This window comes from Chiloscyllium plagiosum, unplaced genomic scaffold (genome assembly GCF_037043375.1).
Source record: "Chiloscyllium plagiosum isolate Xiang-an unplaced genomic scaffold, Cpla_swu_hap1 HiC_scaffold_3, whole genome shotgun sequence".
NCBI classification, from domain to species: Eukaryota; Metazoa; Chordata; class Chondrichthyes; order Orectolobiformes; family Hemiscylliidae; genus Chiloscyllium; species Chiloscyllium plagiosum.
Window position 1 is genome coordinate 45,552,642 of NW_028270141.1, and position 26,294 is coordinate 45,578,935.

The 26,294-nt window shown below is 41.8% G+C and overlaps 1 protein-coding gene across 1 annotated transcript in view; it reads left to right on the forward strand.

The window, feature by feature from the left end:
• capn9 (calpain 9) overlaps positions 1-26,294 on the forward strand; it is a 71,874-nt gene that overhangs the window by 697 nt on the left and 44,883 nt on the right. The gene's annotated exons all lie outside the window — the stretch shown is intronic.

Consider the following 26,294-nt stretch of genomic DNA (forward strand, 5'->3'; position numbering starts at 1 on the left):
GGAACTGGGGTTATTACAGGGGCTGACAGCTGTGTACACGCTGGAACTGGGGTTATGACAGGGGCTGAGAGCTGTGTACACGCTGGGGTTATGACAGGGGCTGACGGCTGTGTACACGCTGGAACTGGGGTTATGACAGGGACTGAGAGCTGTGTACACGCTGGAACTGGGGTTATTACAGGGGCTGATGGCTGTGTACATGCTGGAACTGGGGTTATGACAGGGGCTGATGGCTGTGTACACGCTGGAATTGGGGTTATTACAGGGACTGAGAGCTGTGTACATGCTGGAACTGGGGTTATGACAGGAACTGAGAGCTGTGTACACGCTGGAACTGGGGTTATTACATGGGCTAACAGCTGTGTACACGCTGTAACTGGGGTTATGACAGGGGCTGAGAGCTGTGTACACGCTGGAACTGGGGTTATGACAGGGGATGACAGCTGTGTACACGCTGGAACTGGGGTTATGACAGGGGCTGAGAGCTGTGTACACGCTGGAACTGGGGTTATGACAGGGACTGAGAGCTGTGTACATACTGGAACTGAGGTTATACAGGACTGAGAGCTGTGTACATACTGGAACTGGGGTTATGACAGGGGCTGATGGCTGTGTACATACTGGAACTGAGGTTTTACAGGACTGAGAGCTGTGTACATACTGGAACTGAGATTATACATGGACTGAGAGCTGTGTTTTGAGGTATTGTCAGACTGGGAGCCAGTGAAGGTCAAGGGATAATGATGGGTAAGAAAGGCTTGAACAACCAAGGTTGGCTGAGCTGCAGTAAGTTCCAGGGGAAGCAGACTGTCTAAACAGGAGTTACTGAGATGTTTGATGAGGGTGTGTCAGTTTTGGGATTGGCAATGAGACCACTACCTGCAAGTTCCCCTTCAAGCCACTCACCATCCTGACTGTTAGCTCTGTATATGACGATTGAGGATATTTTATCATAAACAGATGGCTGGCTATACAGGGGCTGAGGATTCTGTAAATGGCAATTGAGATATATCCATAATGTCTTAAAGCTGCATACCATGACTGAGGACTGCACACAAGAGACTTAGGGATTTGTACACAGGGACTTAGGGTTGTATACACTGGGACTCAGGATTTCATACATAGGAAGTGAAGGTTATGTACACAGGGACTGGGTTGAGTAAATGGCGATTAAATGCTACTTACACATGGACAGCTGTGTACTTGGGGATCGAGGGTTGCATACAGAGTGATTGAAGACCTTGTACATGAAAACTGAGTTCTGCATTCTCAGTAATTGAGGGCTGTGCATTTAGTAACTGATGGCTGTCCACATGGAGGCTGAGGGCTGCATACATAATCCCACACCCTGCATCCTGTAGGTTACCATTGACTAGAAATTCCACTGGACTAGCCATATACAGTGGCTGCCACAGAAGATCAGAGGCTAGGAATCATGCAGCAAGTAACTCATTTTCTGTCTCCTAGAGCCTCTCCAGAAGCCACATGTCAAGAGTATGTTGGAATACCCCCACTCGCCTGGATGAGTGCAGCTCCAACAACACTCAAAAGGCTTAACACCATCCAGGCCAAACAGCTCACTTGATAGGCATCTTTTCCACTACCATCCCAACATTCACTCCATCCAGCACGATGCACTGGTAGCAGAGTTGTTTTCTATAAGATGCATGTCAGTAACCTATCAAGGGCTGTTGAATAGCATCTTCCAAATCCAAGGCCTGGAAAGACAAGGGCAGCTGATCCATTGGAATACCACCACCTGCAAATTCCCCTTCAAACCACTCACCATCCTGACTTGGAAATATACCACCACTCCTTCACTGAGTGAGTCAGTTAACTCGGTGGCTAGGTGGCTAAATTTTGTTGCTGGATGATATCAACATCAATGGATTTAATGCCATTTCGCTGTGGTAGATCATTGATGGCACCTTCTTTGTCTTACCCCATTCCTGATTGTAGTGTTTCTCAAGCTATAAAACCACTTTTTTTCTGTCTAACAGAAAGGGATGCCTATGGCCCCTCTGGGAGCTCTTCCAACATATTGACTACAGCAGTTCAAGAAGGCAGCTCGCCATCATCTCAAGGATGGCTAAAATGCCTTATCAACTTAGTGACTTGCTAGGCAGCAAAGACTTAAGCTCATTGCTGTAATACTGGCATCACATCCCATGTAAATCACCAAAAGAAATTGGGAGCTGCAAACACGGGAATCGAGGTTACTGACTGAGAAGGGAATGAAGTCTTCATTGTGATTTGAATGGTAAAACCTATTTGTGCAGTGTGATCCCATTTATGTGGTCACCATGTGTATACATAAAGAAATGTGTGAAGAGGCAGTAGGGGGAATTGAGTAACCTGTATATAGAGTATCCTGTATATAGAGTATCCTGGATTGATTTCCAGAGTATGTGTATGCTTCAGAATCAATCCACTGGCACATATACCTGATTTCTATAAGTGCTGGAATTCTTTATTTTTAAAGTGTTAAGAGGAGGAAAGGCAAACTTTTTTTTGCAGAAGAGCAAATGTCTGGTCTACAGAAGTAATATCTATTGTGACTTCAATAGTCACAACCTTCCAAAGGCATTGGACAAGTCCATGATTTTGTGAACACACAGCATCTGATACTGCACACACACAGAAATGGTAGCATGTCATTATAGTCCCTGGACACATACTGTCACAGCAAAGACTAATCATCTGGTATGACATGAGTTCAAATATCAATGTAGCAGTTGGTGAATTCAAATTTTAGTTAATTGATTAAGTTGAATATAGTGATTATGAAACTGCTAGATTGCCATTAAAGAGTCATTTGGTTCACTAATTTCCTTTAAGGAAGGAAATCTGACATTCTTACTCAATCTTATTGAATGTGATTCCAGATTATGGTTAATTTTTCACTGCCAAATAAATCACCAATTGTATCAAACTGCTAAAGAAAATTAAAATGAGAATAAATTGGATGGAACACTCAACGTCAACCATGGCACCAGACTTGGACATGACAAAGGCCCATCCAGCTCTGTCAAACCAAAAACTCCTCCTCACATAGGAATGGGCAGTAGATAATGAGCTTGCCAGTGATGACCTAAGAATTTAAAAAAGATCACTATGTTACATGCCACTTAAAGCAAAGAGACATTAATTACATTTCAAAACAAAATGAGGGGAATGAGGAACATCTTTTTTTAAAAGAACCCCTTAAAAATATTGTCACCTTGATGAATACTCATGAACACTCACAGATAAATGTGAAGCTTGGTTGGATAGAGGGATATCCTCTGATGTCCATGACTGAACGAGGCCAACAAGTTGATGTTTAGAAAGAGGCTAGTGGATAATCTAATTTTGGAAAGCTATCGATAGCACGTATAACTCTAAATTTTAGCAAAAAAAGTGAATAATGTGGATGATGGAAATCTGAAACAAAACCTGAAATTGCTGCAGAAGCTCAGCAGGTCTGGCAGCATCTGTGGAGAATAAGCAGAGTTAACATTTGGGTCCAGTGACCCTTATTCAGAACTACTTCTATTCAGAAGAGGGGTCACTGCTTTCAAAATATTAACTCTGCTTTTTCTCCACAGATGCTGCTAGACCTGCTGAGTTTCTCCAGCAATTTCTGCCCTTATTCTATATTCCACCATCTCCCTCATATTCCAGCTCTCCTTTGCATCCCAGCTCACACTTGTGTCTTAGTCCTCCCTCCATTCCCAGCTGTATCTCATGCCCCAATTGTCCCTCATATCCTCATTTTCTTCCTATTCCAGCATTTCCCTCCTATCCCAACATTCACTAATTCCAGGCATCATTATCCCTGCTCGCCATCAGATGAAGTCCTCTTCCCACAAGTCAGAAATCCTCCTCTGGCACTTCTCTCTACAACATAACATTATTGCTGTGGAGCCACAGTCCTGACTGGGTCACCTTCTCTTTCTCTCTCTAGCTCCCTCTCTACATTTCTCTTCCTCATCCACTCATCTTGACCCCTCGTCCTCTCATTATGTGCTCTGCTTCTATAACTCCCCCCATGTGCCTCTTACTCCAAATTCTCCCTAATGAAGAGTAGGTGACGATGTAGTGATAATGTTGCTGGACTCGTATTCCAGATAGTTAACACTGTGGGGACGTGGGTTCACATAATAAGAAGAACTCTGGAAAATATAGCTAGAAGCTAATGACCCATTGTCAATTGTCAAAAGAACCCATCTGGTTCCCCAATGTCCTTTCAAAACCAAAATTGTCCATCTTTACCAGATCCACAGAAATGTGGTTAATCCTTAACTCCTTCTGAAATGGGCCCAATCAAGAGCAATTGGGAATAGGCAACGAATGTTGGCCATGCTGGCAGTGCCAACAATCTAAGGAAGTGTTTCTTTAAAAAAAAATGACCCCACTGTATTCTACTTAAGTCCGTGGCTCTTTTAATTCGACTTGATCTGTACTCATCATGCAAACAACAGATTGCTTACAATGCTAATAACTAAAGGGAGGTTTTGATGCCATTCCAGATCCACTCTCTCCTGTTTTGATCATTTATGCTCCACACCCATTGCTTAGCTTCTCTCCCTGGACTTTGCAATGTGTGATGGTCTGAAAACCAGACCAGGTTATGTTACGAAGGAGCTTGTACAATGATCTCAGCATTTCTGTGCTCTAACAGGGAAAGTAAGCCAGAGTTCCTATTCTAATCATTGTTACTGAAGATACAGATTTTATCATCCGCAGAGTACACACATACTTTGCATTCATCAACAGTGACAAAAATGCAGAAGTGCACTGCCCAGCCCATTGAAGGGTGTGACCATGCTCTGATAAGGGAGGCTTTATTTTAGCTTCAATGATTTAAGTGATGTTGATTCGCCTTGTTGGGGGAAAAAAAAATTCCTGTATCCTAATGTAATATCTCTGAGCAATCATTTGGAAGACATCTATTTGGCTAGTCTGACTGAAAATGTTGACTAGGTGTATTATGTGGATTTACATGGGATTAACAGTTAAGAACCAGGCCATTTAGCTCAATTGGTCAGTGTTGGTATTTTATCCTTCACATATGTGTATCTCTTCCCACCAATCACCATCTCACAGCATCAAAATTGCTTTTCCCTTACGCACCTATCTAGTTTTTCTTTAAATGCACTGATTACTTGTTTCAACTACTCCAAGTTCCACATTCCCACCACTCTCTGGGTAAAGACGTATCCCCTGAAGTTAGTGTTTGCATTTATTAGTGATTTACCTATATTTATCGCTCTAAGTTTTAGGCAAGTAAAAACATTTTTCTACATCAAATACTTTCACCCCTCTGCTCCCCCTAAGCCTGTTCTTTGACCATGAAGGGAGCCTCCCTGCCCTGTTCAGTCTTTCCAGATTGATGTAAATTCTCAGTTTTGATACTATTCTTGTAAATTATGAAGTAAATGAACAGCTTCAAATGCTGCCCTGCCCACAGTAATTAATGACATTTCTGTTGTGCAAACCAGAAAAAGATGAGTCAGAAAGATTTGGTTTCTTTGACATTACAGGTTCCAACAACTTTCAAGAAGCAGATCAAAGTTCATCTTTGTGTTTTTTTTTAAACTGGTTTGTACTTACAAACATATAAACAAGGAGTAGGACTGGACCATTCAGTCATTCAAACTTGCTTCACCTCTTGATAAGTAGCCAGGCAGGAGGCTGGAAGAACACAACAAGCCAGGCAGCATCAAGCAGTGGAGAAGGCGGCGTTTCGGACTTCTTCAGGACCTTTTGATAAGACCATAGTTAAGCTGAGTACAATCACAAATCCAGGTTACCCTGATAACCATTCACACTCTTTGCCTTCAAAAATCCATCATTTCTGCCTTAAAAATATTGAGATTCTACTTCCATGGCCTTTGCAGGGAGAGAGTTCCAAATGTTCATAATGTTTTAAAAGGATGCTCAAACTACATAGTTAATTTATTCAATTAGATTATATGGAACATACAGCACAGAAACATGCTGTTCATTACAATTAGACCATGTTTCATGTATACTTCACCGAAGTCCCTCAATCTAGTTCTATTACCAGAACTTCCTATTACAAACCCTCCCCACCGAACTCTTTCATATACATCTATTGTTATTAATGTTATGTACTTCCATTTCCCTTAACTACACCATGAGTTTGGAAGTTCCACATTCTCATTACTCTCTTGATGAAGAAGTTTATCCTGAACTCCCTATGGGATTTTTTGGTGACCATCTTATCTTGATGGCTTCCAGTTAGGTACTGTACTGTAGGGTATCTAATATAATAATAATGTCTCCACACTTTCAAAATCTTTCATAACTTTAAATACTTGTTGGATAACTCTGTAACCTCGCGCTGTAGAAGATCGCTAATAGAAAATCACTATACCTGTTTAGTAGAAAGTTTGTGTTTCACAATTCATCAATCGCGTTATAGTCAATTTGTGCTGATGAAACATGCATTATAGCAGAACGTCCAATATGGCTTCCACCTCAACTATTCCTTGTTTGAAGTGGCCGGTATGGTGATGTACCAGAGGGTGTGGCTCACACCAATTGCTGACTCATCCTCAACCAGTCATCAGCTGTCAACCTTTCTGTAGAATCCCCTTCACCTGGCATTAATATTCAGTGATTTTAGAGCCAAACATATTGTCAGAAATGAGGAACTTCAGCAACGAGAAAGACTGGACCAGCTGGGGCTGTTTTGGATGGAACAAAGGAAGCACAGGGGGATTTTAATTAGGGTGCATAAAATTATAAATAGCCTATACAGAGTGATAGGAAGGACCTTATTTTTAAAATAAAAACTTTCATGGTGAAATAACTCTTCAGAGGCCAGCATCCCATCATCAAAAATGCTTTATTTACAAATGCATAGCCTTACACAATAGCACTGCCTCTCATTGAGTCAGGCATTCAGCATCTCAATATCCCTGAGATTCATCCTTTTACATCAGCAAGGTCTCCCTGATTGGACCAGATTAACAGCCCAAATCAGGGAATGCATATTTTATGATGTTCAGCTGGCTGACCTTCCCTTGTTACAGTCACTACACATGGGACATGGCTGTTGCTGGTAGGGCCAGCATTTATTGCCTATCCCTAATTGTCCCTGAAATAAGTGGCTCCGTAGGCTATTTCAGAAGCAGTTAAAATTCATTCACATTGCTGTGGGTTTGGAGTCACATGTAAGCCAAGGAAGATATTGAAAAAGAAGGAAAGTTGCCCATTCAGGTTGAAGTGTGTGGTCACTTTATGATAATCAATTAATACAGAGCTTGAGGGGATCTGCTACTACACGAGTAAAATCATTGTGAAAGATTAATGAGCAAATGCATATTGGTTCCATTTTATCTGAAGGCTGCATTTTGTGTCTTTTAGAATATTGTAAATTGGTGTTACTGTAAAATGTGCATTATTTGGTGCACACACTAAGAATGGGTGGTGCTAGGAAATAAAAATACCGGTTATTAGGGAGTTGCCTAATAGTAACAATGACTGTTGGAGATGTTGATAAAATGTGCATTGCCTTACATAGTGATACTTTTGAATGCCTCAGATAGGAAGAACTAGACAACAAAGACAACCTTTATAAAGCTTAGTAAAGAAGGCAGTAATTAAATCACTATGAATAGCAGGGAAAGGGATGGATGAAATGAAACACTTAACACTTTGTGCTGAGTTGCTCCAATGTACCACTTCCTAGCTATTACTGAGATGCATTGCTGCATTTTGTGAACAGCTGGGTCACACACCCTCTCTGTAAAGAAGGGAGAAGCACCATTATTCAGGGAACTATGAATAAATAGTTTTAAATCTCGAATATCACCCTTGAAGGAAAATGAAAAAGTTTAACATATACATGGTTCATGGCCATTGTGAGGTGGGGATGATTACCAGAGACTTTGGTTGGTAGAGCATTCTGGTTGCCATGTCCCAGCTAATGTGAATTTTACTGTAGTACGCATGGAATGTGTACATCAAATGTTGGAATTGTTATAAGTGTTTTGAACAAACTAATGTTTGCTGTAGTTGGTCTGGCATGGTGAAACATAGTACCTGAGTTCAGCATTGAATTGTGAACTCACGAATAAGAGTTTGTACGAATGGGATTGTGCTGAGTGATTTAATCGGTATTGATGTTGAATTGCATAATATGAACTTATTAAAAAAAATTATATTATTCTGTTGAATCTGATGTTTTTGAATAACAAAAGGAAATGGATCAAGAAAGCAGTCTGATTACATTAGTGTCCTGTTTGGAATCAAACTGTACAAATGTGCTTCCCAGCTTGGTGTAGTCAAGTGACCTTTTCTATGAGGCACTCACTACAAACATCCAAGTTGGAATCAGTGCAATAAAGACACAGTACAAGTGAGACTGTTGTCCTGCAAACTGTAAAATACTGTTGGACTGGAGCTGAGACTGATTGTTGAAGAGATATAGAAAAGTAAAAGTTGTTAAATTATTTAATTAAAACTAGAATGTGCAGGACTGCTGAAAGCTGCTACATGCTGCAGAAAATGAATTTTTAGAAAATAGACTGCTGTGGAAAGCACTGGTTAAAACAGAACAGCAGCATTTCTTTCTCTCCCAACATCAGTTGAAATTAGAGGTGACTGAAACGGAACTCTCAATTTTTCCACTTACAGTGGCAAATCTAGGAGATTGTGACAGATTTAATTAACAATTTAGAGCAGCTATGAGTAGCTATAATTTGTATCACTGTTGGGGAGAGACTGTTTCAAAATGTATTCCCCTAAATCTCTACAAAGATTGGGAAAAATAGACTGCAGAAATTTAGAAAGCTTTGAATGTATTATTTTAATCCCAAGTGAGGACAACTTATGAATGCTATGTGTTAGGATCATAGGTGAAAAAGAGTTCGTTCATCAATACGTGAGTATATTAACAGCTCCCAGAATCCTGTGAATCTGCACAACTAGAATATGGCTAATTGAAAATAACATTGTATTAGGTATAAGAAACTCTGCAGTGAGAGCATGTTCACAGAGAGGTGAAAAGTACTCAGCAAAATGATCAACATGTGTGGAAGCACTAAGGTTATCAATTAGCAACTGGAACATACTCATGGAAGAATATACCAAGTCTTGTATTATGCTGACAGACATTTCAGGTCAAAAGGACAGAAACATCATTGATAAACAGCAGGATGCAAATACTGAGGAGGATATCACATTAAGGAAAAGAAGTCATGTTCAGTGTGGGGACAACAGTGTTCTCACTGTAAGAAGCTGAATCATTTTGAGCATAATTCTTTGGCCAGAAAAAAATCATGAACAGGTAAGTACAGATGGCGACTGGAGAAAGAACAGCTGAAGATTCACTCTTTACCATATAATATGTTGTTCAATCAGGGTGATAGGTGATAAATGGTTTGTGACTGTGAAATGAGGACTGTAGAAGGAGAACACCAAGGTTATGTGAAATGTCAGATAGACACTGTTATGTCATTACAATATTATGTCCTTTACAGACCTATGCAAAGTGGCTGAACACGATGATCCAAAAATGAAGATCTCAAAAGTAAGGTTGAGGTTATGTGATATCAGTACTTGTATATTTGTGCCAAAAGGACAGATTACTCAACCCTGGCCTAACCCTGTAACCCTACATTTCCATGGCTAATTCACCTAGCCTAAACATCTTTGGACTGTGGGAGGAAATCCATGCAGACACAGGGAGGATGTGCAAACTCCACATAGTCGCCTGAGGCTGGGATCGAACCCAGGTCCCTGGCCCCGTGAGGCAGCAATGCTAACCATTGAGCCGCCATGCCATCCATTCTGCCATTCTGGACATGGGTTTGTGAAATACTGATGTTTGTGCATGTTGTTTAGCATTTCCATGGCTCCATGAATGCAGGCAACATGATATAATCAGTGATCTTCCAAAAATAGAAAGCATGGTGGATATTATTCTAGTTTATGGATATGGAATCACAATGGAAGAAGCTACTGCCCACCACAATCAAAATCTAATGCGACTTCTAGACATACCTTGCCAGATGAACCTGAACAAGAAAAAAATTGCAATTAAAGATGCCCAAGTTGAGTGTATGGATCATGTACTGATAGCAAAAAGTCTTTGCCCAGATCTTGAAGAGGGGAGAGCTGAGTGATGTGGTGATCAACAGGTGTAAAATTAGTGCAATGAGTAATTGGATTTGTCAACTACAGTTAACAAACTCCTTGCCTATTTTGTCTGAGGAGTGTGACCTATACATTAACTCACTGGACAACAAGAAACAAGATTAAGTAAAATCAAGCAACTAGTGAGGCCAACACCAGTGCGGAACCATTTTGATTATTGTCTGTGTGGAATTTGCACGTTCTCGTCGTATCTGCGTAGGTTTCCTCCGGATGCTCCGGTTTCCTCCCACAGTCCAAAGATGTGCAGTTAGGGTGAATTGGCCCTGTTAAATTGCCCATAGTGTTAGGTGCATTAGTCAGAGGGAAATGGGTCGGGTGGGTTACTCTTTGGAGGGTCGGTGTGGACTGGTTGGGCCAAAGGGCCTGTTTCCACACTGTAGAAAATCTAATATAATCTAATATAATCTAATCTAAATGATGAAGTCATCCTGCAGTGAGACAGGATTTGGAGAAATTCCAATTCGCAAGGACAAACATCAAGGCATTTATGTCAGAGAATAATGCTACACTCAGATCAAGGAAGACCACTAGGGCATTGTCTTTGCTTGTGATCAGTATCTACTGATAGTGACAGTTGTGTTTGATGACAAGCCACTTAAAAAGATTCTCCTCAAGTCATCTGTTCCAAAACACCTGCAAAGAATGTTACTCCAGTTCCATAAATATTGTCTGGATGTGACTCATAAACAACTGAAACAGATGTACATTGCTTATATGATATTGTTAGCAGCACTTCTGATAAAGAACTTAAAGCATGCTATGATGGATTGTGAAATATTCACAAGCCAATGTGGAGTAGCAGCTCAACATGCTTGAAGAATAATCAATTCAACAAAGAAATTGCACTGAATCTTATCATATTTTGGCAAAGTGTTCCTTTCTGTCAAGTTTCATGGAGGACTTCTCTCCACATGGCCTGTTGAGTTTTCTGTTCAACGTTAATTTCTACTATGACCCAATGTAGGAATAAGGTTAATGAGTTTCACCATTTTTTGTCTCTGATATCTCATAATCATTCTATTTCTGCTACTGCACAACCTTCCACCAAGCCTTATGCTGTGTCATTCTCTCACTATTGCCTGCAATGTCTTCCCCATTTGCTCTTACTCACCCAGTTCCCCACATCACTAACGCTATGTGCCTTGCCCAATCACTTACTCAGGATACCTTATCATCTTTCCCTCGCCTGCACCAGTACAAACAGCTGTGCAACACACTTTCACCTCCCACAATCCATTCCTTTCTCTCATTTTAGGAGAAAATGTCCCACAGTAGAGCAGAAAGAGACAAAATTGGTGGTAGGGTTCCTGGCATTTGGTTTCTTACCCTTTACAAAGACAGGATCCTGACCTTGACCATCTCAAGTAGCTGAATGACAGCGCTGGACTGATATTGGGTATACCCTTGACTTACTGTGTCAGGCCCCCTGACTGAAGAGTGTCTCCATCGACTGAGAACAACTCCCCTTAGATTTTGAGACGTGGCCATTCGGTTGAAGCATGTGCAATGTGGTTTGTCACATACGCTGCTGACACCTGGTGGCAGATGTGAGATTAACAATACGTGATACAGTGACACGTCCACCCCTCTTGACTGAGGATGGCTAATAAACAGCCTGACTTTGTGTCTGGACTAAAAGGCAAGTAAAGACAGAAAGTATTATGAACCTGTTAGCTCTGACAGAGGGGACAATGTGCTAAAAAGGCAAGGCAAAGCAAACTGGGATGCTGTGAACACCCAGTTAGACACGAAGTGAGTGAGCGCTAAGAGAGTAAGCATGCAGCCTGGTCAAATCCATGAGCTGGGAACCTGTCTGTGCACACAAATTGTCCTTGCATCTGTTTGACAACAATAGTTGCAGCATTAGAGGACAGAAGCGTATTTTAAATGGATCGAAATGGTGCTGGGGCTCAAGGTACACCAGGAGATAGAAAAGATATGTAGGAAAGGCAAAGTTTCAGTGACCATGGGGGATTTCAATATCTAGGACCCAAAAGCATAGCCTCAGAGTAAAGGGAAGACCTTTTAGAATGGAGATAAGGAGAAACGTCTTCAGCCAGAGAGTGGTGAATCTATGGATTTTATTGCCATAGAAGGCTGTGGAGGCCAGGTCATTGAGTATATTTAAGTCTGAGATAGATAGGTTCTTGAGTATCAAGGGTTATGTGGAAATAGTGGGAGAATGGAGTTGAGAAACTTATCAGCCATGATTGAATGGCAAAGCAGATTTGTTGGGCTGACTGGCCTAATTTCTGCTTCAATTCTTATGGTCTTAACACTGATTAAAGGAGTTTAGAAGCAGGTGGGGATGCATGAGTTAGTCTGCCTGGGCAGCATGGTGGCACAATTGTTAGCACAGCGCCAGAGACCTGGGTTCAATTTCTGCTTCAGGCAACTGTCTGTGTGGAGTTTGCATATTCTCCTCGTGTCTGTGTGGGTTTCCTCAGGATGCTCCGGTTTCTTCCCACAGTCCAAAGATGTGCAGGTTAGGTGAATTGGCCAAGCTAAATTGCCCGTAGTGTTAGGTGAAGGGGTAAATGTTGGGGAATGGGTCTGGGTGGGTTGCTCTTCGGAGGGTCGGTGTGGACTTGTTGAGCCGAAGGGCCTGATTCCACACTAAATAATCTAAAGGATCTTCAGTGGATACTGTTTGCCATTGTGAGACCACCAGACCCCAACAGACACTCACCAGTCCCGGATTGTAGTAGCCACTACTGCTTCCAATGCTACTGGGACTTCAAAACTGCTGCTAATGTAATTGGTCAAGATTTCCACATGGCTGAAAGGCTGCTATGATTGGTGGAGATGAGTTCACTGCTGACTTTGCAGGGAAACCCAGTCATCTGTAAAATCATGGGCAATTGATTGGGCCAATTTTGACCAACAGAACCATTTACCGATCCCCCTGCATTCCAAATCTTGCTAGCAGAAATGTTGGAAGAAAATGAAAATAAACAACTTGTTTCAATGTTCCGATGAATTTTCTCAGGGGTTATCTTGTGGCAAAGGAGCAAGAGATTAATCATTGATTCTTAGAGAGTGCAGCGCAATCTTGGAGAGTTGAGAATTATACCCCTCACTTCAGTAGGAATCCTATTATCCTCAATCAGATCCACAGTTAGCCTATCACAGATTGCAATAAAAAACATTGATTCTCAGAGTTGCTGTATACATCTGGCTTTAGTCCACAAAACAGAATGAGTAGTGGGTGTGTATCAGCTGTCACTGGAATGTACACTGATCCAGAATTACTGCATTCCATAGCTGAGGTTTGTGGGTGGAGTGAGGGCGGGAACTGGACACAGTCAGCATTTTTGTCTAGCCTTCGTTCTACATCGTTGAATCAGCTAATTAAAGAGTGTATTTTTTTTATCAGATGTAACTCCAGAGGTATCACTCCAACCTGTGCACTACAAATCTCTGGGTTCAAAACCCCCCTCCAGAGACTTCAGGATCCTCTCTCGGCTCAAAATCCAGCTCAGTACTAACAGAGTTTTGTACCATTGAAGCTGTCGTATGAGTTCTTGAACTGAGGCCGGAGCTAAGTATGAAAGACCCTATGGTGCTATTTTTAAAAGAGCAGTTCGTTCTGATGTTTTGGCCAAGATCTATCCCTGGACCAGCATCACTAAAACACAAGGACAAGGGCAGCAAATACATGGGACCACCACCACCTGTAATATCCCCTCCAAGTCACTTACCATCCTGACTTGGAATTATATCACTGTCTCTTTATTGTCTCTGAGTCAAAATCCTAGAATTCCCTCCTGAATCCCTCAACCCACAGCAGCTGGAATGCAGCGATTCAAGAAGGCAGCTCACCACCACCTCCTTAAGGACAATTAGGGGTGGGGAATAAATGCTGGTCAGCCAGTGACACCCACATTCTACAAACAAATTTAAAAAATGATCTGACCATTAGCTACTGAGTTATCATGGGACCATGCTGCATAAATATTGCAGCATTGCAGCAGTAACTAAACTTTAAAAAAAAACACTTTCTGCAAAGTACTTTGGGAAATCTTGAGATTATGAGAGGTGTTATATAAATGCAAATATTTCCTCAGTTATTGGGGTGTAACCACTGGAAGTGTTTTTCAATCATTGCTTCAGAATATAGTGCCATCCTGCTGGATTAGCTTTGTCTTATACTCATGTTCCATTTTGCACTGACTTTGGAGCTTTTCTTGATGAATAAATTGCCTTTGTCCTCTCTCTTTTGTCTGAAATTGGATCCTCCTATTGGAGCACAGTCCTGTAAATATACAGGTCTCTGCATGTGTGCTCTGCTTAAACAGCAGTAAAAGACTTACATTTATAGAATTATTTAACAACCATTGTATGTTTCAAAGCGCTTTAGAGCCAGTGAGCTATTTTTTAAAAGTGCAATCATTGTTGTAATGTGACAGCCAATCTGGGCACAGCCAACTCTCATAAACAAAGTGGTAATGATCAGATAAAGCCTTCGAATAATTACAGTATATACAGCCATTTGACCCATTGTGTCTTCACTAGCTCTCTGAAGAAGAGAGCCATAACCTTACCTCCCCCATGTAAGGTTCTTCCTTCTTCCTTCTCAGGTAATTATCGAAATTCTTTGTAAAAAGCCTTGAATGGATCTCCCTTCACACACTGTCATGCAATGTACTCAAAATCCTAATCACTTGCTGTTTAAAAAATAGTTTACTCATTGACATTGCTTCTTTTGCCAATTATCTCTTCAGGGAATCTTTGAGAAACTCTAATGCATTTCTCCAGTTCTCCTGTGAATCTTATGTTTCTCTCATAATGTTGGTTGACAGATAAATATTGGCAAGGATATGAAGGAGAACTCCATCAGCCTCCATCATATAGTGTGATGGAATCTTTTACATTCACACTAACAAGCTAATCGAATCTTGGTTTAACATCTTATCCAAAAGATGGAGCATCTGACAGGGCAGCAACTCCTTATCACTACACTGGTGTGTCAGTCTTGCTTGAGCATTAGTCATTGGGGACTCCATAGTTAAGGGGACAGATAGGAGGTTCTGTGGGAACGAATGAGACTCACGGTAGGTGTTTTGCCTTCCAGGTGTGGAAGTTCGTGATGTCTTGGATCATATTTTTGGGAACCTTGAGGGGGGGGGGAGCAGCCGCAAGTCATGGTCCATATAAGCACTAACAACTTAAGTAGGAAAAGGGATGGGGGTTTAAGGCAGTAATTCAGGGAGCCAGGGTGGGAGCTTGGTGCTAGAACAGAGTTGCTATTTCTGGTTTGTTGCCCGTGCCACGTGCTAGCGAGGCAAGGAATGGGGGAGAGAGGAGTTGAACATATGGCTACAGGGATGGTGCAGGCAGGAGTGTTTCGGATACCTGGATATTTGGGGCTTATTCTGAGGGAGGTGGGACCTCTACAAACAGGACAATCTTCACCTGAACCAAAGGGGTCCCAATATCCTGGGGAGAAATTTGCTAATGCTCTTCAGGAGGGTTTAAACTAATTCAGCAGGGGCGTGGGAACCTAAATTGTAGTTCCAGTGTCCAGGAGGTTGACAACAATGAGGTCAGAAATGAGGTATCAAGGTTGTAAGAGTTCACCGGCAAGCAGAACGGTGGCTTGAAGTGAATCTATTTCAAGGCTAGGAACGTCCGGAATAAGGTGGGTGAACTTGCAGCATGGGTTGGTACCTGGGACTTCAATATTGTGGCCTTTTTGGAGACATGGATAGAGCAGGGACAGGAATGGTTGTTGCAGGTTCCTGGGTTTAGACGTTTCAGTAAGAACAGAGAAGATTATTAGGGTTGTATTATAGGCCCCTAATAGTCAGCAGGAAATTGAGAAACAAACTTGTAAGGAGATCTCAGTTATCTGTAAGAATAATAGGATGGTTATGGGAGGGGATTTTAACTTTCCAAACATAGACTGGGACTGCCATAGCGTTAAGGGTTTGGATGGAGAGGAATTTGTTCACTGTGTACAAGAAAATTTTCTGAAGAGAAGGTTCAAAACTTGACCTACTCTTGGGAAATAAGGCAGAGCAGGTGACTGAAGTGTCAGTGGAGGAGCACTTTGGGGCCAGCGACCATAAATCTACTAGTATTAAAATAGTGATGGAAAAGGATAGACCAGATCTAAAAGTTGAAGTTCTAAATTGGAGGAAGGCTAATTTTGACGATATTAGACAAGAACTTTCAAAAGCTGATTGGGGACAGACGTCTGCAGGGATGGCTGGAAAATAGGAAGCCTTCAGAAAGGAGATAACAAGAGTCCAGAGACAGTATATTCCTGTTAGGGTGAAAGGAAAGGCTAGTAGTGTAGGGAATGCTGGATAACGAAAGAAATTGAGGTTTTGGTTTAGAAAAATAAGGAAGCATATGTCAAGTATAGACAGGATAGATCGATTGAATCCTTAGAAGAGTATAAAGGCAGTAGGAGTATACTTAAGAGGGAAATCAGAAGGGCTAAAATGGGACATGAGATAGATTTGGCAAGTAGAGTTAAGGAGAATCCTAAGGGTTTTTACAAGTACATTTTTTACAAGTACAAAAAGGTAACTAGAGAGAGAATGGGACCCCTCAAAGATCAGCAAGGCGGCCTTTGTGTGGAGTCACAGGAGATGGGGAGATACTAAATGAATATTTTGCATCAGTGTTTAATGTGGAAAAGGACATGCAAGATATAGAATGTAGAGAAATAAATGGTGACATCTTGAAAAATGTCCATATTACAGAGGAGGAAGTTTTAGATATCTTGAAATGCATAAAAGTGGATAAATTTCCAGGACCTGATCAGGTATACCCTAGAACTCTCTGGGAAGCTCGGGAAGCGATTGCTGGGCCTCTTACTGAGATATTTGTATCATTGATAGTCACAGGTAAGGTGCTGGAAGACTGGAGGTTGGCTAACCTGGTGCCACTACTTGAGAAAGACAATCCAGGGAACTATAGATTGGTGAGCCTGACATTAGTAGTGGGCAAGTTGTTGGAAGGAATCCTGAGGGACAAGATGTACATGTATTTGGAAAGGCAGGACTGATTAGGGATAGTCAACATGGCTTTGTGCGTGGGAAATCATGTCTCACAAACTTGATTGAGTTTTTTGAAGAAGTAACAAAGAGGATTGATGAGGGCAGAGTGGTAGACGTGATCTATATGGACTTCAGTAAGGCATTTGACAAGGTTCCCCATGGGAGACTCGTTAGCAAGGTTAGATCTCATGGAATACAGGGAGAACTAGCCATTTGGATAAAGAATTGGCTTGAAGATAGAAGACAGAGGGTGGTGTTGGAGGGTTGTTTTTCAGACTGGAGGCCTGTGACCAGTGGAGTGCCACAAGGATCGGTGCTGGGTCCACTACTTTTCATCATTTATATAAATGATTTGGATGTGAGCGTAAGAGGTATAGTTAGTAAGTTTGCAGATGACACCAAAATTGGTGGTGTAGTGGACAGTGAAGAAGGTTACCTCAGATTACAACAGGATCTTGATCAGATAAGCCAATGGGCTGAGGAGTGGCAGATGCAGTTTAATTTAGATAAATGCGAGGTGCTGCATTTTGGGAAAGCAAATCTTAGCACGACTTATGCATTTGGAATGCAGGCTCCTAGTGCCGTCTTTATGAACAAAGAGACATTGGAGTGCAATTTCATAGCTCCTTGAAAGTGGAGTCGCAGTTAAATAGGTCAGTGAAGGCAGCGTTTGGTATGTTTTCCTTTATTGGTCAGAGTATTGAATACAGGAGTTGGGAGATCATATTGTGGTTGTACAGGACATTGGTTAGGCCACTTTTGGAATATTGCATGCAATTGTGGTCTCCGGATGTTGTGAAACTGGAAAGGATTCAGAAAAGATTTACAAGGATGTTGCCAGGGTTGGAGGATTTGAGCTACAGGGATAGGTTGAATAGGCTAGGGCTGTTTTCCCTAGAGGTCGGAGGCTGAGGGGTGACCTTATAGAGGTTATAAAATCATGAGGGGCATGGATAGGATAAATAGACAAAGTCTTTTCCCTGGGGTCGGGGAGTCCTGAACTAGTCAGCATAGATTTAGAGTGAGAAGCAAAAAAATATAAAAGAGACCTAAGGGAGAACTTTTTCATGCAGAGGGTGGTACGTATATGGAATTAGCTGCCAGAGGAAGTGGTGGAGGCTAGTACAATTGCAACATTTAAAAGGCATCTGGATAGGTATATGAATAGGAAGGGTTTGGACGCATTTGGATCGGGTGCTAGCAGGTGGGACAAGATTGGGTTAGGATATCTGGTTGGCATGGATGAGTTGGATCAAAGGGTCTGTTTCCGTGCTGTACATCTCTACGACTCTAAGATGTTAAAAGAGGGGGATTGTTAGTCAAAGACAGTATTACAGTGGCAGAAACAATGTTTGAGGACTTGTCTACTGAGGTAGTATGGGCTGAGGTTAGAAACAGGAAAGGAGAGATCACCCTGTTGGGAGTTTTCTATTGGCCTCCAAATAATTCCAGAGATGTAGAGGAAAGGATAGAAAAGATAATTCTGGATTGGAGCGAGAGTAACAGGGTAGTTATTATGGCGGCTTTAACTTTCCAAATATTGGCTGGAAGTACTTTAAGATGGTTCAAGTACTTTAGATGGTTCTGTTTTTGTCCAAAGTGTGCAGGATGGTTTCCTGACACAGTATGTAGACAAGCCAACAAGGGGTGAGGCCACATTGGATTTGGTACTAGGTAATGAACCTGACCAGGTGTGAGATTTGGAGGTCGGTGAGCACTTTGGTGGTAGTGACCACAATTCAGTTATGTTTACTTTAGCGATGGAAAGGGATAGGTATATATCGCAGTGCAAGAGCTATTGCCGGGGGAAAGGCAATTATGATGTAATTAAGCAAGATTTAGGATGTATAGGATGGGGAAGGAAACTACAGGGGATGGGCACAATTGAAATGTGGAGCTCATTCAAGGAACAGCCACTGCGTGTCCTTGATGAGTACGTACCTGTCAGGCAGGGACGAAATGGTCAAGCAAGGGAGCCATAGTTTACTAAAGGAGTTGAATCTCTTGTCAGAAGGAAGAGGAAGGCTTATATTAGGATGAAATGTGAAGGCTCAGTTAGGGCACTTGAGAGTTACAAGTTGGCCAGGAAAGACCCAAAGAGAGACCTAAGATAGTTGATAGATAAGATCAAGGAAAACCCTAAAGCTTTCTATAGGTATATCAGGAATAAAAGAATGACTAGAGAAAGAATAGGGCCAATCAAGGATAGTAGTGGGAAGTTGTGCGTGGAGTCTGAGGAGATAGGGGAAGTGCTAAATGAATATTTTCTGTCAGTATTCACACTGGAAAAAGACAACGATGTCAAGGAGAGTACCGAGATACAGGCTACTAGACTAGATGGGATTGAGGTTCACAAGGAGGAGGTGTTAGCAATTCTGGAAAGTGTAACAATAGATAAATCCCCTGGGCTGGATGGGATTTATCCTCGGATTCTCTGGGAAGTCAGGGGAGAAATTGCAGAGCCTTTGGCTTTGATCTTTATATCATCATTGTGTACAGGAATACTGCTGGAGACTGGAAGATAACAAATGTTGTCCCCTTGTTCAAGAAGGGGAGTAGAGACAACGCTGGCAATTATCGACCAGTGAGCTTTACTTTGGTTGTGGCTAAAGCTTTGGAAAAGTTTATAAGAGATAGGATTTATAATCATCTAGAGAGGAATCATTTGATTAGGGATAGTCAACACAGTTTTGTGAAGGATAGGTTGTGCCTCACAAACCTTATTGAGTTATTTGAGATGGTGACCAAACAGGTGGATGAGGGTAAAGTGGTTGATATGGTGTACATGGACTTCAGTAAGGTGTTTGATAAGGATCCCTATGGTCGGCCATTGTAGAAAGTACGGAGGCATGGGATTGAAGGTGATTTAGCAGTTTGGATCAGAAATTGGCTAGCTTAAAGAAGACAGAGGGTGGTAATTGATGGGAAATGTTCATCCTGGAATTCACTTACGATTGTGTACCGCAAGGATCTGTTTTGGGGCGACTGCTGTTTGTCATTTTTATAAATGCCCCAAATGAGGGCGTAGAGGATAGGTTAATAAATTTGCAGATGACTGTAAGGTCAGTGGAGTTGTGGATAGTGCTGAAGGATGTTGCAGGTTACAGAGGGACACAGATACGCTGCAGAGCTAGGGTGAGAGGTGGCAAATGGAATTTAATGCAGAAAAGTGTGAGTTGATTCACTTTGGAAGGAGTAACAGGAATAAGGAGGACTGGGCTAATGGTAAGATTCATGGTAATGTAGATGAGCAGAGAGATCTCGGTGTCCATGTACATAGATCCCTGAAAGTTGCCACTCAGGTTGATAGGATTGTTAAGAAGGTATACAGAGTGTTAGTTTTTATTCATGGTATGGAGATGCCGGTGTTGGACTAGGATGTACCTCTACCAATAAAAACTAAGTTAACGCAATACCCCAGGTGTGGCCACATCAGAGTTTTGTACAGCTGCAACATGACCATATGGCTCCGAACCTCAATACCTCTACCAATAAAAACTAAGTTAAAAATCACACAACACCAGGTTATAGTCCAACAGGTTTAATTGAAAGTACACTAGCTTTCGGAGCGTCGCTCCTTCATCAGGTGGTAGTGGAGGGCTTAATCCTAACACACAGAATTTATAGCAAAAATTTACAGTGTGATGTAACTGAAATTATACATTGAAAAATTGATTGTCTGTTAAGCCTTTCATCTGTTAGAATACCATGAAAGTTTCACTTCTTTCATGTGTAAATCACAAAACCTTTTTTTAAAAAGTTGCATTCTCGGGTTAGCTGTTAACAATGGTGATAGCTAGACAATATGTTGAAGGTGTTAGCCCCCTGTGTTCTTTGTCTATGCCATGATGTTTAGATTGATTCTAATCTAAGAAGTGAGATAATGGAGTTTTACATGAATTCATGCAGTTTTTGAGCTCAGTTCTGCATGAATGCATGCAGTTTTTGAGCAAAGTACAATGTAACCCAGCAAGTACAAATTCTCCCCATAAAATATATGTGTGCATGTGGGTCTTTGTCTGTCTGGGTGTGTGCGTCTGTCTGGGTTGGGGGTTGTGAATGTGAGAAAGTGTATGTGTATGTGTGTAGTCAGTGCAGAGTGTTTTAAGTTTGTGAGGGGGTGCATGTGTGAGTGTGGGAGTGTGTGTGTCTGTAAGGGTGTTTGTGGGTGTCTGTGCGCGCGTCTGTGTATATGTGTGTCCGTGTGAATGTGTGTACAGGAGTGTCTGTGTGTGTGTGAGTGTGTGTGTGTATAGTGCAATGGTGGTCACCTGTAATGTGACATGAACCCAAGGTCCTGGTCGAGGCCCTCCCTATGGGTACCGAACTTAGCTATCAGCCTCTGCTCGGCCACTTTTCACTGCTGCCTGTCCCGAAGTCTGCCTTGGAGGATGGTCACCCGAAGGTCTGAGGGTGAGTGTCCTGGACCACTGAAGTGTTCCCCAACTGGGAGGGAACCCTACTGTCTGTTGATTGTTGTGCGGTACCCATTCATTCGTTGTCGTAGCCTTTGCTTGGTTTCCCCAATGTACCATGCCTCAGGGCATCCTTGCCTGCAACGTATAAGATAGACAACGTTGGCTGAGTCACATGAGTACCTGCCACATACATGGTGGGAGGTGTCCCCATGTGTAATGGTGGTATCTATGTCCACACTCTGACCGAGCAGAGGCTGATAGCTAAGTTCTGTACCCATAGGGAGGGCCTCAACTGGGACCTTGGGTTCATGTCACATTACAGGTGACCACCATTGCACTATACACACACACAGATATTCCTACACACACACACTCTCTCACACACATAGGCACTCCTATACACACATACAGCTTTACAAAACTCTGATGTGGCTACACTTGGGGTATTGCGTTAACTTAGTTTTTATTGGTAGAAGTATTAAGGTTCAGAGCCATGTGGTCATGTTGCAGCTGTACAAAACTCTGGTGCGGCCACACTTGGGGTATTGCGTCAAGTTTTGGTCACTGCATTATAGGAAGGATATGGAAGCTTTGGAAAGGGTTCAGAGGAGATTTACCAGGATGTTGCCTGGTATGGAGGGAAGGTCTTATGAGGAAAGGCTGAGGGACTCGAGGCTGTTTTTGTTAGAGAGAAGGTTGAGAGTGACTTAATTGAGACATATAAGATAACCAAAGAGTTAGAGTGGTCAGTGAGAGCCTTTTTCCTCAGATGATGATGGCTTTAACTTGAGAGGTGATAGCTGTAGGACAGATGTCAGAGGTAGTTTCTTTACTCCGTAGTAGGGGCGTGGAACACCCTGCCTGCAACTGTTGTAGATTCGCCAACTTTAAGGGTATTTAATTGGTCATTGGATAAACATATGGATGAAAATGGAATAGTGTAGGATAGATAGACTTCAGATTGGTTCCATGTTCTATGTTCTATTGTTGCCCTCATGATCTTAGAATCCAGAGTCGTGTGATTCAGAGGTAAGTGCTGCCAACAGAGCTACAATGCAAACACAAGGTGCCATGTAGGCACTCACCAGAGGTAACACTGGAAAGAAGTGATCAAAGCCAGCAGCAACTTCATCTTCCCTAATACTCACAATCTTATGGCACAAAAGGAAGCCATTTGGCATCTTGCAATGGTGCCAGCTCTTCTGAAAGAGAGATGCAATTAATCAACAGCAGCAATTTGCATTTATGCAATACCTTAAAACACAGTGAAAACATTCCAGGGTACTTTGCAAGAATGCATTCTGATGAAAATTTGATACTGAGCCACATAAGGGGATATTTGGACAGTGATCAAAAGCTTGGCTGAAAGACCCTTTAAGCAGCATCTAAAAGAAGGCTAGAGAGAGGTTGCAAGTTTAGGGAAAGCTTAAAGCTTAGTCAGCAATGGCGGAGCAAATAAAATTAAGGTTAACAAAAGATGCTAGTGTTGAAATTTAAACAGAGTGCAATCCTTTTATTAATTTATACTTTTTAGTTTTATTATGATAGTTATAGACAATGTCATGAATTATTGGTTTAAATTTGTCTCATCATCATGATTCAAGAGCTGCAGCAAGGATTATTTTTCCATTATCCAACTATCTCTCTCCACACTCTCCCTTTCTTTAAAATGCTTCTTATAATCTACCCCTTAGTCTAAGCATTCACTTCTCTTCATTAATATCTACTTTCATGTCTTGGTGTGAAATCCTACTTCATAACCATCCTATGCAGAACCTTGAGATGTTTTCGCTAAATTGAAATAGCTACATAAGTGCAGGTTGTCGTTGGTTAGGTGGATGTCCTGTTCCATACCTTGTGTTTATGTATCCAAACGTATTTCAGTTTGATTCATTAATACCGCGACGCATAATCAAAAAACACAGGCTCTATTTTTATCCAATATAGGCATATTTGCTTATGCATCACTTTATGATAGGAGGACTTTGGTCTGATTGATAGTCATTGTAAGTTTAAAGTGGGTCCAAAATATTTAAAGTATTTGCAGCAAAGTTAGCATTGGGAGATCACAAAATCTTACAGCACAGAGGTAATTGTTTGGCCCATTATATCCGTGCCAGGTCTTGGAAAGAGCTATCCAATTAGTCCCACTCCCCTGCAAATGTTTCAAGTACTTATCTAATTAACCTTTGAAAGTTAATATTGAATCTACATCCCTTTCAATCAGTGCATATTCCAGACCAGAATATTTTGCTGCTTCTCCTGATCCACTCTCTTATTCTTCTGCTCAAGATTTTAAATATGCGTCCTCATGTTGCAACCCTCCTGGCACTGGGGAGGATGATTTCTTCTTATTTATTGCATCAGAGCCATTTATAATTTGGCAGATCTCTATTAAATTGTTCTGTAACCACTTCCCTCTGCTCATATATTTGAGGCTCCACAGTCCTGATGTAATTTTGCTTGGCAGACTCATAGAAGATGATAGTGTCCAGTCGATGCAACATAGGGATGTTACTGTTACACTAACACCCCTATTTATCCCCATTCTACAACAGTTGTACCCTGTCCAATCTTCTTGTAATACTCCCCATCACCGTCTGCAGTTACACCTCCATTCTCCCTGGCATTGTCTTGGTTACAATCACTCCATTCCCATAATCTCCACCACATCCATCATCTCTGGTCACACTATTGTATGTTCAGGTATTGGTTTAGAATTGTAAACTTCCAGTTGTAAAGGCCACAGGGGATAACATGAGATGGCACTGAATATATGACATTTCCTTACATACTATTGAAAATAATTGCTGCAGTGGTAATGGATTATTTTGTTCTTATGGTTATCTATTCATAGTTGAAGTATTACTGTAGTTTAACTGGTCTGGCTCTTGTCTTCGAGGTAGACGTGTGAGGTTAGGTCCAGTCCAGGTCAGGAATTTGTGTTCTCCCCAGGTTGGTTTGATGATGGGGGTGGGGGGATAAATTTAATTATACAAGGGATGCAGACCATGGTATTATCCCACCTCTGTCCCATTTAAATCTGTACCAGGAAGGCCCTTGGGCAACCTTCCCACCTTACCATCAATTGAGGCACTTAAGTGAGCAATTAATGTTGTTGTTAAACTAAAGATGAACAGGAGGTGGGAAAGGGGATATATAGCAATAAAACTGCAAGTTTCACTGGAGGTGCCCCTCATTCAAAGGCATTCAGAAGCTGATTGGGAGACATGGTATTCTAAGAGGGTGGGGTGGCTTTGAAAGCCAGCCCCTTGCCCTTGCTGCTGACCCCTCTTCACCCCTCACTTGCAACTCCCAACCAATGACCTCCTTCCAGCCATCACTTGGCTGTGGCCCTGATCCAAAGCCTTGGGTTATGTCACGCCTGTAACACCCAAAATCTTCTAAATGGTGCTGCCCTACCACAGTGTTGTAGACTTCCATCTTGCCAGCACATCTTAGTGGGTGGCACTTACACTTCTGGGGTCCTTTATCCGAGTGGAAGGCTTATAGATGGCTTGTAAATGCCTGAATACCTCAAGATGGAGCAAAAGACAGGTGACGCAGGGGTCTCGCCAGCCTCTGAGTCAACAGCTGAGGTCCCTGTTATCTCTATATGATTCTGCCCCAGGACCTCGGAATGAAATCCAGATTGATATTCTCGTACTGTGGTGTCAAAGGTGCTGCCTTTTGAATGAGGCATGAAACTGAGGTTCTATTTACCCTGTCTTGAGGACCTAAAATATCTCACGGCACTGTTTCAAAAGTAAGAGTTCTGTTCAGTATCCTAGACAACATTTACCCCTCAACTAGCATGACTAAAAATCAGATTACCTGGGCAAAATCTCAACTGCTGTTAATGGGAGTTTGCTGTGAGCAAATTTGCCACCTCATCGTCTACAAACAGTGACTAAATTTTTAAAATACTTCTTTGGCTGTGGTACAGAAATGCAAGTTCTTTCCTTATCTTCATATTTGATCAGGTATGTGAACAATGGGCATTTGTTTTGTGCTGGTGACAAACTAATAAAGCCAATTGTGCTCTATACATGCCCCATTGAGGCCCCTCATTATACAACTCCACCTTTTTTTTGGGTGTAATGTATCAGCCAAATGACCTGTGATGAGGGTGTGGTGGGATTTGGGGGGATGTATGTGGGAGAGGATGAAAGATACAGAAATAGCCCTACCTGAGTTTAACTTTCTAGGTGGGGTGATGACTAATCTGCCATTCTTTCTCAGCCAGTCATTACATGTTTGAGAACCGGTTTAGCTGCAATTTTGTCCTCAGGTTTGAGGTATTATTCAAATCCATGCTGTCAATTTTGGTTTTCGTTCTCAAATGTTAGCCATTTTGTAAAGCACCTGGATGAAAGTTGAAAGGGGATGCAATATGAAGAACAACACATCAGAATTATATAGCCTACTTTAAAATAGTATAATTATCACAAGGTGCTTCATAGGGACAACAAATAAAATTTCTACAAAGCTCACATAAATAGATATTAAGGCAGAGAAATACAGAATGTACATCAGAGAGCTCAGAAGTGATAGAGAATATGGCTTCATGCAATTTAGAATATTTGGATGTTATAATGTGGAAGCCCAGCCAAAAGTGTATTGGAACAGTCAAATTTGGAAGTAATAGAGGCATAGAAGAGGCCTCCATGAGCAGATGAGTTGAGATAATAATGAC